Genomic DNA, 12,423 nt, shown 5'->3' with positions numbered 1-12,423 from the left:
TTTATTTTGACAGAGACAGAGAGAGAGTACAAGCGGGGTGGGGGGGGGCGACAGCCACAGGCAGAGAGAGAGGGAGAAGCAGGCTCCCTACTCAGCAGGGAGCCTGATGTGGGGCTCGATCCCAGGACCCCAAGATAATGACCTGAGCTGAAGGCAGATGCTTAACTGTCAGAGCCACCCAGGCTCCCCGACACCATATCATTCTTAAAGGGTCTATCCAACAAGAAGATCTAACAATTGTAAATATCTACACCCCCAACATGGGAGCAGCCATCTACATAAGCCAACTGTTAACCAAAATAAAGAGTCATATTGATAACAATACGTTAATTGTAGGAGACCTCAATACTCCACTCTCAGCAATAGACAGATCATATAAGCAGAAAATCAACAAAGAAACAAGAGCTTTGAATGACACACTGGACCAGATGGACCTCATAGATATATACAGAACATTCTACCCTAAAACAATAGAATACTCATTCTTCTCGAGCGCACATGGAACTTTCTCCAGAATAGACCACATACTGGGTCACAAATCAGGTCTCAACTGATACCAAAAGATTGAGATTATTCCCTGCATATTCTCAGACCATAATGCTTTAAAACTCGAACTCAATCATAGGAAAAAACTTGGCAGAAATTCGAACACTTGGAAGCTAAAAACCACTCTGCTCAAGAATGTTTGGGTCAACCAGGAAATCAAAGAAGAACTTAAACAATTCATGGAAATCAATGAGAACAAAAACACATTGGTCCAAAACCTATGGGGTACTGCAAAGGCAGTCCTAAGGGGGAAATACATAGCCATCCAAGCCTCACTCAAAAAAATAGAAAACTCCCGAATTCATCAATTAACTCTACACCTTAAAGAACTAGAGACAAAGCAACAAGTGAGGCCTAAGCCACGCATTAGAAGAGAAATAATTAAGATTAGAGCATTTATCAATGAATTCGAAACCAGAAACACAGTAGATCAGATCAACGAAGCTAGAAGTTGGTTCTTTGAAAGAATTAATAAGATCAATAAACCACTGGCCACACTATCCAAAAGAAAGGAGGAAGGACCCAAATTAATAAAATATGAATGAAAGGGGAGAATCACGACTAACACCAAGGAAATAGAAACAATTATTCGAAATTATTATCAACATCTATACTCTAATAAGCTGAGCAACCAGGATGAAACGGATGCCTTCCTGGAAACCTATAAACTCCAAGACTGAAACAGGAAGAAATCGACAACCTGACTACACCAATAACCAGTAACGAGATTGAAATAGTGATCAAAAACTTCCCAAAAAAGAAGAGTCCAGGGCCTGATGGATTCCCTGGGGAATTCTACCAAACATTCAAAGAAGAAATAATACCTATTCTACTGAAGCTGTTTCAAACAATAGAAACAGAAGGAAAGCTTCCAGACACTTCTATGAAGCCAGCATTACCTTAATCTCCAAACCAGACAAAGACCCCATCAGAAAGAATTTCAGATGGATATTCCTGATGAATACAGATTCCAAAATCCTCAACAAAACCCTAGCTAATAGGATCCAACAATACATTAAAAGGATCACCTACCATGACCAAGTGGGATTTATCCCCGGGATGCAAGTGTGGTTGAACATTTGCAAATCAATCAGTGTGATAGAACACATTAATAAGAGGAGAAAAAAGAACTATATGGTCCTCTCAATTGATTCAGAAAAAGCATTTGACAAGATACAGCATCCTTTCCTGATTAAAACTCTTCAGATATAGGGATGGAAGAAACATTCTTCAAGTTCATAAAATCCATCTACGAAAAACCCACAGTGAATAACATCCCCAATGGGGAAAAGCTGAGAGCCTTTCCCTTAAGATCAGGAACATGTCAAGGATGCTCACTCTCACCACTATTGTTCAACAAAGTACTAGAACTCCTAGCAACAGCAATCAGACAAAAAAAGAAATAAAAGATATTCAAATTGGCAAAGAAGTCAAACTCTCTCTTTTTTAGATGACATGATACTTTAAGTTGAAAACCGAAAAGACTCCACCCCCAATTTACTAGAACTCATACAGCAATTCAGTAATGTGGTAGGATACAAAATCAATGCACAGAAATCCGTTGCTTTCTTATACACTAACAATGCAAGTGTAGAAAGAGAAATGAGAGAAATGACTCCATTTACAATAGAACCAGAAACCATAAGATAACTTGGAATAAACCTAACCAAATATGTAAAGGATCTATACTTAAGGAAATACAGAACAGGGACACCTGGGTGGCTCAGTCGGTTGAGCGTCTGCCTTCGGCTCAGGTCATGATCCCAGGGTCCTGGGATCGAGTCCCACATCGGGCTCCCTGCTCTGCGGGGAGCCTGCTTCTCCCTCTGCCTCTGTCTCTCTCTCTCTGTCTCTCATAAATAAATATATAAAATCTTTTAAAAAAAAAAGGAAATACAGAACACTCATGAAAGAAATTGAAGAAGACACAAAAAGATGGAAAAATATTCCATGCTCATGGATTGGGAAGAATAAATATTGTTAAAATGTCTATGCTACCCAGAGAAATCTATACCTTCAACGTCATCCCGATCAAAATTCCAATGACATTTTTCAAAGTGCTGGAACAAACAATCCTAAAACTTGTATGGAATCAGAAAAGACCCCGAATCGCCAAGGAAATGTTGAAAAGACAAACAAAGCTGGGGGCACCACGTTGCCTGATTTCAAGCTATATTACAAAGCAGTGATCACCAAGACAGCATGGTACTGGCACAAAAAACAGACATATAGACCAATGAAACAGAATAGAGAGCCCAGATATGGACCCTCAATTCTATGGTTAAATAATCTTCGACAAAGCAGGAAAAAAATATGCAATGGAAAAAAGACAGTCTCTTCAATAAATGGTGCTGGGAAAATTGGACAGCCACATGCAGAAGAATGAAATTCGACCATTCTCTAACAGCATACACAAAGATAAACTCAAAGTGGATGAAAGACCTCACTGTGAGACAGGAATCCATCAAAATCCTAGAGGAGAACATAGATAGTTACCTCTTTGACATCAGAGACAGCAAGTTCTTTCAAGATACATCTCCAAAGGCTAGTGAAAAAAAAGCAAAAATGAACTTTTGGGACTTCATCAAGATAAAAAGCTTCTGCACAGCAAAGGAAACAGTCAACAAAACAAAGAGGCAACCCACAGAATGAGAGAAGATATTTGCAAATGACACTACAGATAAAGGGCTGGTATCCAAGATCTATAAAGAACTTCTCAAACTCAACACCCAAAAAACAAATAATCAAGTCAAAAAGTGGGCAGAAGACATGAGCAGACACTTCTCCAAAGAAGACAGACAAATGGCTAACAGACACATGAAAAAATGTTCATCATCATTAGCCATCAGGGAAATTCAAATCAAAACCACATTGAGATACCACTTTACACCAGTTAGAATGGCAAAAATGGACAAGGCAAGAAACAACAAATGTTGGAGAGGTTGTGGAGAAAGGGGAACCCTCTTACACTGTTGGTGGGAATGCAAGTTGGTACAGCCACTTTGGAAAACAGTGTGGAGGTTCCTGAAAAATTTAAAAATAGAGCTACCCTATGAGCCAGCAATTGCACTCCTGGGTATTTACCCCAAAGACACAGATGTAGTGAAAAGAAAGGCCATATGCACCCCAATGTTCATAGCAGCAATGTCCACAATAGCCAAACTGTGGAAAGAGCCAAGATGCCCTTCAACAGATGAATGGATAAAGAAGATGTGGTCCATATATACAATGGAAGATTACTCGCCATCAGAAAGGATGAATACCCAACTTTTATATCAACATGGATGGGACTGGAGGGGATTATGCTCGTGAAATAAGTCAAGCAGAGAAAGTCAATTATCATAGGGTCTCACTTATTTGTGGAATATAAGGAATAGTATGGAGGACATTAGGAGAAGGAAGGGAAAAATGAAGGGGGGGAAATCAGAAGGAGAGATGAACCATGAGAGACTATGGACTCTGAGAACAAACTGAGGGTTTACTTATTTGTGGAACATAAGGAATAGCATGGAGGACATTAGGAGAAGGAAGGGAAAAATGAAGGGGGGAATCGGAAAGAGAGATGAACCATGAGAGACTATGGACTGTGAGAAACAAACTGAGGGTTTTTTTTTGGGGGGATGGGTTAGCCTGGTGATGGGTATTAAGGAGGGCATGTACTGCATGGAGCACTGGGGGTTGTACAAAAACAATGAATCGTGGATCACTGCATCGAAAACTAGTGATATATGGTGACTAATATAACATAACATAATAAAATAAAATAAAATAATAAAACAAAATGTAAGCAAAAACAAAGGCAAAAATGTGACTAGTAAATAAATAAAATAAAGCAAAAGGAACAAAGAGTTAAAGAAAAACACTGATCAGAGAAGGCAATTCTGTCTAGTGAAAGGGATGAGGGCAGCATATAATAGAGAGGAACTTAAAAGTAAAGAGCACTCATATTGGAGGTTTGTGGGAAGCACAGAAGTGCCAGAAAGTAAGGAGTGTCAAAAGGACCTAAGAAGCCTGAACGGATATCATTTAAGTAGGTTTTATATGTTAGGACAGTTCTAGATTTATAGAAAAATTAAGAACGTCATAAAGATTTAGTACCATATACTTCTTAATTGGTTTCCTCTCTTCTTAACATCTTGCACTAGTCTGATGTATTTGTTAAAATCAATGAACCAATATCGATACATTATTAGGAATGAGTTTACCCTTTATTCAGATTTTCTTAATATTTACTGACTGTCCCTTTTCTGTCCCAGGATCCCATGTGGGCCATCGCTGCACTGTTACCAAGTCTCCTGAGGCTCCTCTTGGCTGTGACAGTCTGGCAGACTTCCCTGTTTTAGGGTTTTGACAGTTTCCAGTGGTACTTGTCAGGCATTTTACAGCATGTCTCTCAATTGGGATTTCTCTGGTGTTTCCATTGTGATTAAACTGGACTTCTGTGCCTTGGGAACCAGAGAGAGGAGGTACCATGTTCAGCATCTCATATCAAGGGCACATACGGTCACCGTGACTTACTGCTGTTGATGTTGATCTTGACCAGTGGCTGCGGTAGCGCTTGTCAGGTTTCTCCACTGTAGACTCATTACGTGTCCCCCACTTTCTAAATGGTACTAATGAGGACATGACTGCATGCGGCCCCACTAAAGGGACTGGGAATGAGGTCCTCCATGTTCAAGGGTGTGATACTGACAAAAATTATCTGGAATTCTTCTGCATGGGAGATTTGTCTCTTCTCCCCCAGTTATTTATGTACCCGATACTTATTTATATTAGCATGGATTGATGGGTATTTATTCTTTGGGTCATAATCCAATCCAGTACTTTATTTTGTTGTTCAAATTGTCCTTGCTTCGGCCAGTAATTGTTTATCCAACTGACTCCTATGTCCTTTTGTTCTGTTTTGTTTTTGAACACTTTTTCACTGTCTCCTAATACAAAATGCTCCAGGCTGCATAATATTCCACTGTGTATATGTATAGACCACATCTTCTTTATCCATTCATCTGTCGATGGACACCTTGGCTCTTTCCATAGTTTGGCTATAGTGGACATTGCTGCTATAAACATCGGGGTGCACGTATCCCTTCGGATCCCTACATTTGTATCTTTGGGGTAAATACCCAGTAGTGCAATTGCTGGGTCATACAATAGCTCTATTTTCAACTTTTTGAGGAACCTCCATACTGTTTTCCAGAGTGGCTGCACCAGCTTGCATTCCCACCAACAGTGTAGGAGGGTTCCCCTTTCTCCACATCCTCGCCAACATCTGTCATTTCCTGACTTGTTAATTTTAGCCATTCTGACTGGTGTGAAGTGGTATCCCATTGAGGTTTTGATTTGGATATCCCTGATGCCGAGCGATGTTGAGCACTTTTTCATGTGTCTGTTGGAAACGAAATCTTGCCATTCGCAATGACGTGGATGGAACTAGAGGGTTTTATGCTAGGCAAAATAAGTCAATCAGAGAAAGACATGTATCATATGATCTCACTGATATGAGGAATTCTTAATCTCAGAAAACAAACTGAGCATTGCTGGAGTGGTGGGGGGTGGGAGGGATGGGGTGGCTGGGTGATAGACATTGGGGAGGGTATGTGCTATGGTAAGCACTGTGAATTGTCTAAGACTGATGAATCACAGACCTGTACCTCTGAAACAAATAATACATTATATGTTAAAAAAAAAGATAGTAGGAAGGAAAAAATGAAGGGGGGGAAACCGGAGGGGGGATGAACCATGAGAGACTATGGACTCTGAGAAATAAACAGGGTTCTAGAGGGGAGGGGCGTGGGGGGATGGGTTAGCCTGGTGATGGGTATTAAAGAGGGCATGTATTGAATGGAACACTGGGTGTTATATGCAAACAATGAATCATGGAACACTACATCAAAAGCTAATGATGTAATGTATGGTGATTAACATAACATAATAAAATAAAATTAAAAACAAACAAAAACAAAAGACAAAAAAATGCTATAGGATCATCTACCATAGATCTTGCCTCAGTCCTAGAACAAGACATTTTTCCAAGGAGCCCTTGTTCTGTTTATTAGGAAATAGTGTTGAAAACCAAGATCCAGTATTACCTGTCCTCATTGCTAATGGAGCGTGGTTGAATTTAGGTCTTCTCAGCTGACAGAAAAAAAGATGATATGCATATATACTATACACACACACACACACACTGTACACCACCTATATTTACACATATCATTAAATATTTACATATGTCAACATCTGCATCTATATTAGGCTAAATATGAGTTACTACTGATTTCTCCAATTCCAATTCATACCAAATAGATCATTCCAGCTTCCTGCTCTTGCTTATCTGTATATTCAAACTCTGACGGTGAGAAAACTTGACCCCACCATCAGCCATACATTTAATTGTTTAGTGCAGAGGCACCAGAATCGTGAAGGTGAGTCGATGGACTCCATGCTGTTCCTGATGCCGGAATCTCATAGACCACAGTCCTTCCAAAGGCACTGGAAGCAGCTTCCCCCATAACCCCGTCAGTAAGGTTGTCTCCTGTATTTGTGATGTACTTAGATACTCTTGTCAGTCTGCATCCCTCTATGGGATCCCACAAACTCCTAGATTTTTTTTTTAATTTTATATACACGAAGGTTCATTTTTAGTGCTATAAATCTTGTGGGTTTTGACAAATGTACAATGCCGGATGTTCATCATTATGATACCATATAGGATAGTTTCACTGCCCTAAAAATTCCCTGTGCTCCACCTGTTCATCTCTGCTTCCCTCTCCTCTTCTCCAATCCCTGGCAACCCAGGGATCTTTTTAATGTTTCTATGGCTTTGCCTTTTTCAGACTGTTATATAATTGGAATCATGCAGCATTTACCTTTTCAGACCAACTTTTCACACTTACCCATATAGAGTTAAGATTCCTCTATGTCTTTCTTCTAGCCAATTTCTTTTTGTGTCTTTGTATCGATCACTAGTATCCCAGTGTATGAATGTTCTGCAGCTTCTTATCTGTCCACCTCTTGAAAGGCATCTTAGTTGCCTCCTGGTTTGGTGATTGTGAATAAAGCTGGTACAAAAGTTCACATGCAGGTTTTTTGTATGAACATAGGTTCTCAGATCAAAGGGAAAATATCTTGCTGGATCTTATGATAAGACCCTATTTAGCTCATAGTAAAACACCAAACCATCTCCTAAAGTGGCTTAACCATTGTGTCTGACCGCAGAGGGTTTCTGTTGTATCCTCACTAGGATCCTCACTGGGTTTGTCTTTTTTTCTTTTTCTTTTTTTAGCCTTTCTAATAGGTACATAGTGGTATTTCATTGCTGTCTTAAATTTGCAATTCCCAGGTGAAAATGATGTTGAGCATCCTTAACTTTTCTTATATTTCATCTACATTGGCACATCTTCCCTGGTTAAATGGCTACTCACATCTTTTGGAATAAATTGTTATTTCTCTGGTTTTGTTCCTTTCCAGTAGTGGGTTGGCAATTCTAGCTCTTTTGCCTTTCCATACAAGTTTTACAATATGTTTGTTGAAAACTTCACAATAACTTGCTGGTGTTTTGATCGCAGTTCTGCGGAGTCTATACATCAGGTTGGCTAGAACTGACATTTTAAACATATTGAGTCTTCCATTCTGTGAACGCAGAGTATCTCTCCATTTATTTAGAACTGTTATTTTTTTAGTCAGGAATTATGAATTTATGTACATAAATCTTTTACATATTTTGTTAGATTGATAGTCAAGTATTCCATTGTTTTCCTATGTTAACATAAATGTGTTTTTCATTCCAAGTATTTACCGCCACTATATATAAAAGTAATTGGCTTTTGTATATTAATCTTACATCCTGTAACTTTGCTCTAATCTCTCATTAGTTCCAGTAGTGTTGAGTGATTTGGAGGGAGGCATTTTCAACATAGACAATCATGTCATCTGCAAACAAAGATAGTTTATTTCTTCTTTCTCAATTTGAATACTGCTCTTTTTCCTGTTTTCCTCTTGATGAGCTAGACAGGTCTTTTGTTACAATGATTCATAGGAATGATAAGAGGGGATATTCTTGCCTTGGAACTTAAAAGGAAAGCATCCAGGTTCTTACATTTGGTTGATGCCAGTTGTAGGGTTTTTGTAGATGTTCTTTAGCAAGCTGGAGGAGCTCCACTCTATCTCTAGTTTAATGATTTTTTTTATTATAAATAGATGGACTTGTCTCATGTTAATTTTATGATCGTAGGAGCCCCTGGGTGGCACAGTCGGTTAAGCGTCCAACTTGTTGTTCTGGCTCAGATCATGATCTCAGGGTTTTGAGATCAAGCCCCACATCAGCTCCAAGCTCAGTGAGGAGTCTGCTAAAGTTTCTCCCTCTTCCTCTGCCCCTCCCTGTGCTTGTGCTCTCTCTCTCTCAAATAAATAAGTAAATCTTTAAAAATGTCTATAATCATATAATTTTTCCTATTCATGTTGTTGATGTGATGAATGACTTTTATCAGTTTTTGAATTTGAGTCCTTCTTGCACACCTGACACAAATGTTAATTGGTCGTGACACATCATTCTTTCCCTACACTGCTAGTTATCAATATGCTAATGCTTTGATGAGAATTTTTGCATCTACAAACATGAAAGATTTTGGTCCTTTTTTTTCCCCAGAAATATCTTAGTCTTTAATTGTTTTTCCTATATTGTCTTTATCTGCTTTGGTATTAGGATAATGCTGGTCTCACAAAATGAATTAGAAAGTGTTTCCTCTGCTTCTTTTTTCTGTAGGAGATTAAGGAGCATTGGTGCCATTTCTTAAATATTTGGTAGAATTTATAGGTGAAATCATCCAGGCCTGGTGTTTCCTTTTAGAAGGCTGTATTATAATAATTGCTTAAATTTTATAAATAAATTTAGGGCTATTCAAGTTATCTGTTTCTCCTTATGTAAGTTTTAGTAGTTTTAAGAAATGTTTCCATTTCATGTAAATTGTCAAAATTGTGGTATAGAGTTGTTGCTATTATTCTTTCATTATTCTTTTTGTTGTCCACAGGGTTGGCGGTGGATGACTCCTCTTTCATTTCTGATATTTGAAGTGTGTGTCTTCTCTCTCTCTTTCTCTTACCGGTCTGGCTAGATGTTTATAAATTTTATTGATATTTCCAAATGATTAGCTTTTATTTCACAGATTCTATTTTTTCCTGCTTTCAAGTTCATTGCTTTCTGACTTAATTTTTTTTTAATATTTTATTTATTTATTTGACAGAGAGAGACACAGTGAGAGAGGAACACAAGCAGGGGGAGTGGGAGAGGGAGAAGCAGGCTCCTGGCTGAGCAGGGAGCCCAATGTGGGGCTCGATCCCAGGACCCTGGGATCATGACCTGAGCTGAAGGCAGTCGCTTAACTGAGCCACCCAGGTGCCCCTCTGATTTAATTTTTATTATCTCTCTTATTAGGCTTAATGCACCTTCTTCCCCTAGCTTCCTAATGTTGTGGCTTAGATCATTACTTTTAGATGTACTTTCTTTTATAATATATGCTGTTTTTGCTGCATCCCACAAATTTTGCCACGCTGTAGTTTTATTTTAATTGAAACAAATAAGGGGGTACCTGGGTGGCCCAGTCAGTTAAGTGTCCAACTCTTGATGTTGGCTCAGGTCTTGATCTTGTGGTTGTGAGTTGAAATCCTACACAGCGCTCCATGCTGGGTGTGTGTGTGGGGGGAGAGAGAGAGAGAGAAAAAGAAAAAGAAAGAAAGAAAGAAAGAAAGAAAGAAAGAAAGAAAGAAAGAAAGAAAGAAAGAAAGAAGGAAGGAAGGAAGGAAGGAAGAAAGAAAGAAAGAAAGAAAGAAAGAAAGAAAGAAAGAAAGAAAGAAAGAAAAGAAGGAAAGAAGAAAATATTTTAAAATATATCTAGTAACATCTTCTTTGACCTTCGTGTTATTTAGAAGTGTGTTTTTAAATCTCCAAGTATTTGAGTATCTTCCTGCTACCTTTCTTTTACTGATTTCTATTTTAATTTCATTATGGTCTGAAAAATACTTTGAATAATTTATACTTTTTAAAATTTCTTCTTATATTTTATTGCCCAAAATGAAATTTATTTTTTTTACAAAATGACTTTATATTGGAGAATGTTCAGTATAAATTTGAGAAGAATATGAGTTTTCTAAAAATGTCAATTACATTGAGTTGATTGGTAGTGCTGTTTAGTTCATTTTCTGCCTTTTTGTTCTATTAATTATTTAAAGAAGTCTGTTGAAGTCTCCTGCTATATTAGTGACCTGCCCATTTCTCCTTGCAGTTCTACTGGGTTTTGCATTTTGGACCTAACATTCTGTTGTTAGTGCATATGCTTTAAGGATTACTACGCATCGGGTTGGAAAATAGACCCTTTTGTTATTACGTAATATTCCTCTTTATCCTGATACATTTCCTTGTTAGAAGTGTGCACTGATGAAATAAACATAGTCACTGCAGTTTTCTATTACTGGTGTTAGCATGTATATCTTTCTCTATGCTTTTGCTTTAAATCTTTTTATTTGTAAAAATGGGTTTCTTGTGATAACACACCATGGGTCCTGTTTTTATTTTTACCTACTCTCTCAGTCTATTTTTTCATTGGAATATTTAGGCCATTCACATTTAGAGTAATTACTGATGTTGTTGGATTTATATCTATCATAGTTGTGATATTTTCCTATTTTTTACACATAGTAGTTGATTCTTAATTTTTTTCCTGCCTCTTGTGTTTTTCATTTTTTTCAAGCTTTTATTTACTTGTGAGAGAGTGAGAGCGAGAACAGAGGGAGAGGGAGAAGTAGGCCCCCTGCTGAGCAGGGAGCCCGACATGGGGCTCAATCCCAGGACCCCGGGGTCATGACCTGAGCCAAAGGCAGACACTTAACCGACTGGGCCACCCAGGTGCCCCTGCCTCTTGTGGTTTTAATCGAATATTTTAAGTGATTCTAATTTATCTCTTCCCTTAATATATAAATTATGCTTGTTTAAAAAAATTTTTTAGTGGTTGCCCTAGAATTTTCAATACACATTTACAACTAATCTAGGCCAACTTTCAAATAACACTATACCACTTCACAGGTGATGTCAGTAATGTAACAGAGTATTTCAAGTTTTCTCTCTTAGTCCTTAAAACACTTTGTCATTCATTTCACTTATTCATAATTTGTAATCAACCAAAGCATTGTTACTACTATTACCTTACACAATTATATTAGACCAAGAAGAATAATAAATTAAAAGATTTTACCTCTGCATCTCAGATAACTGTAGATAAATTTTTTGACCACATCATTTTTATTGTCCTGAAAACTTCTTTTAGCATTTCTTATGAAGCAGTTCTGCTGGTAATAAATATTCTGGGGGTTTTAGTTTTATTTTGTTGTCAGGTAAAGTATTTATTCTTCACATCTGAAGGATAATTTCAATGGCTGTAGAATTGTAGGGTTTTTTTTTTTTCAACATTCTAAATATTTCACACTAATATTTTCTTGCTTCCATGGTTTCTGATGAGAAGTCTGATATAATTCTTTTTCTTATTCCCCTATAAGTAAGACTTGTCTTTCTATGTCTTTTTTGCAATTTGAATGTGATATGACCAAGTGTTTTTTTTGTTTTTTTTTTCCCCCAGTATAAGTATTGGTTGGTGTTCTCTAATATTCCTGGACCTGTGGCTTTGTGCAACTTACCAATTTTGGAAAATTCTGAACCCTTGTTACTTCAAATACTTATTTTGCTCCCCTATCTCGTTTTCTTTTTTTCTCTTTTGGATATTCCTACTATGAATATTATACCTTTTGAAATTGTCTCACAGTTTTTGGATATTTTGTTCTTTTTTTTGTTTTCATTCTTATTTCTCATTAAATTTTCATTTAGGAAGT

The sequence above is a fragment of the Neomonachus schauinslandi genome, chromosome 6 (assembly GCF_002201575.2).
Source record: "Neomonachus schauinslandi chromosome 6, ASM220157v2, whole genome shotgun sequence".
Lineage (NCBI taxonomy): Eukaryota > Metazoa > Chordata > Mammalia > Carnivora > Phocidae > Neomonachus > Neomonachus schauinslandi.
Note: the sequence above shows the minus strand (reverse complement) of the source record.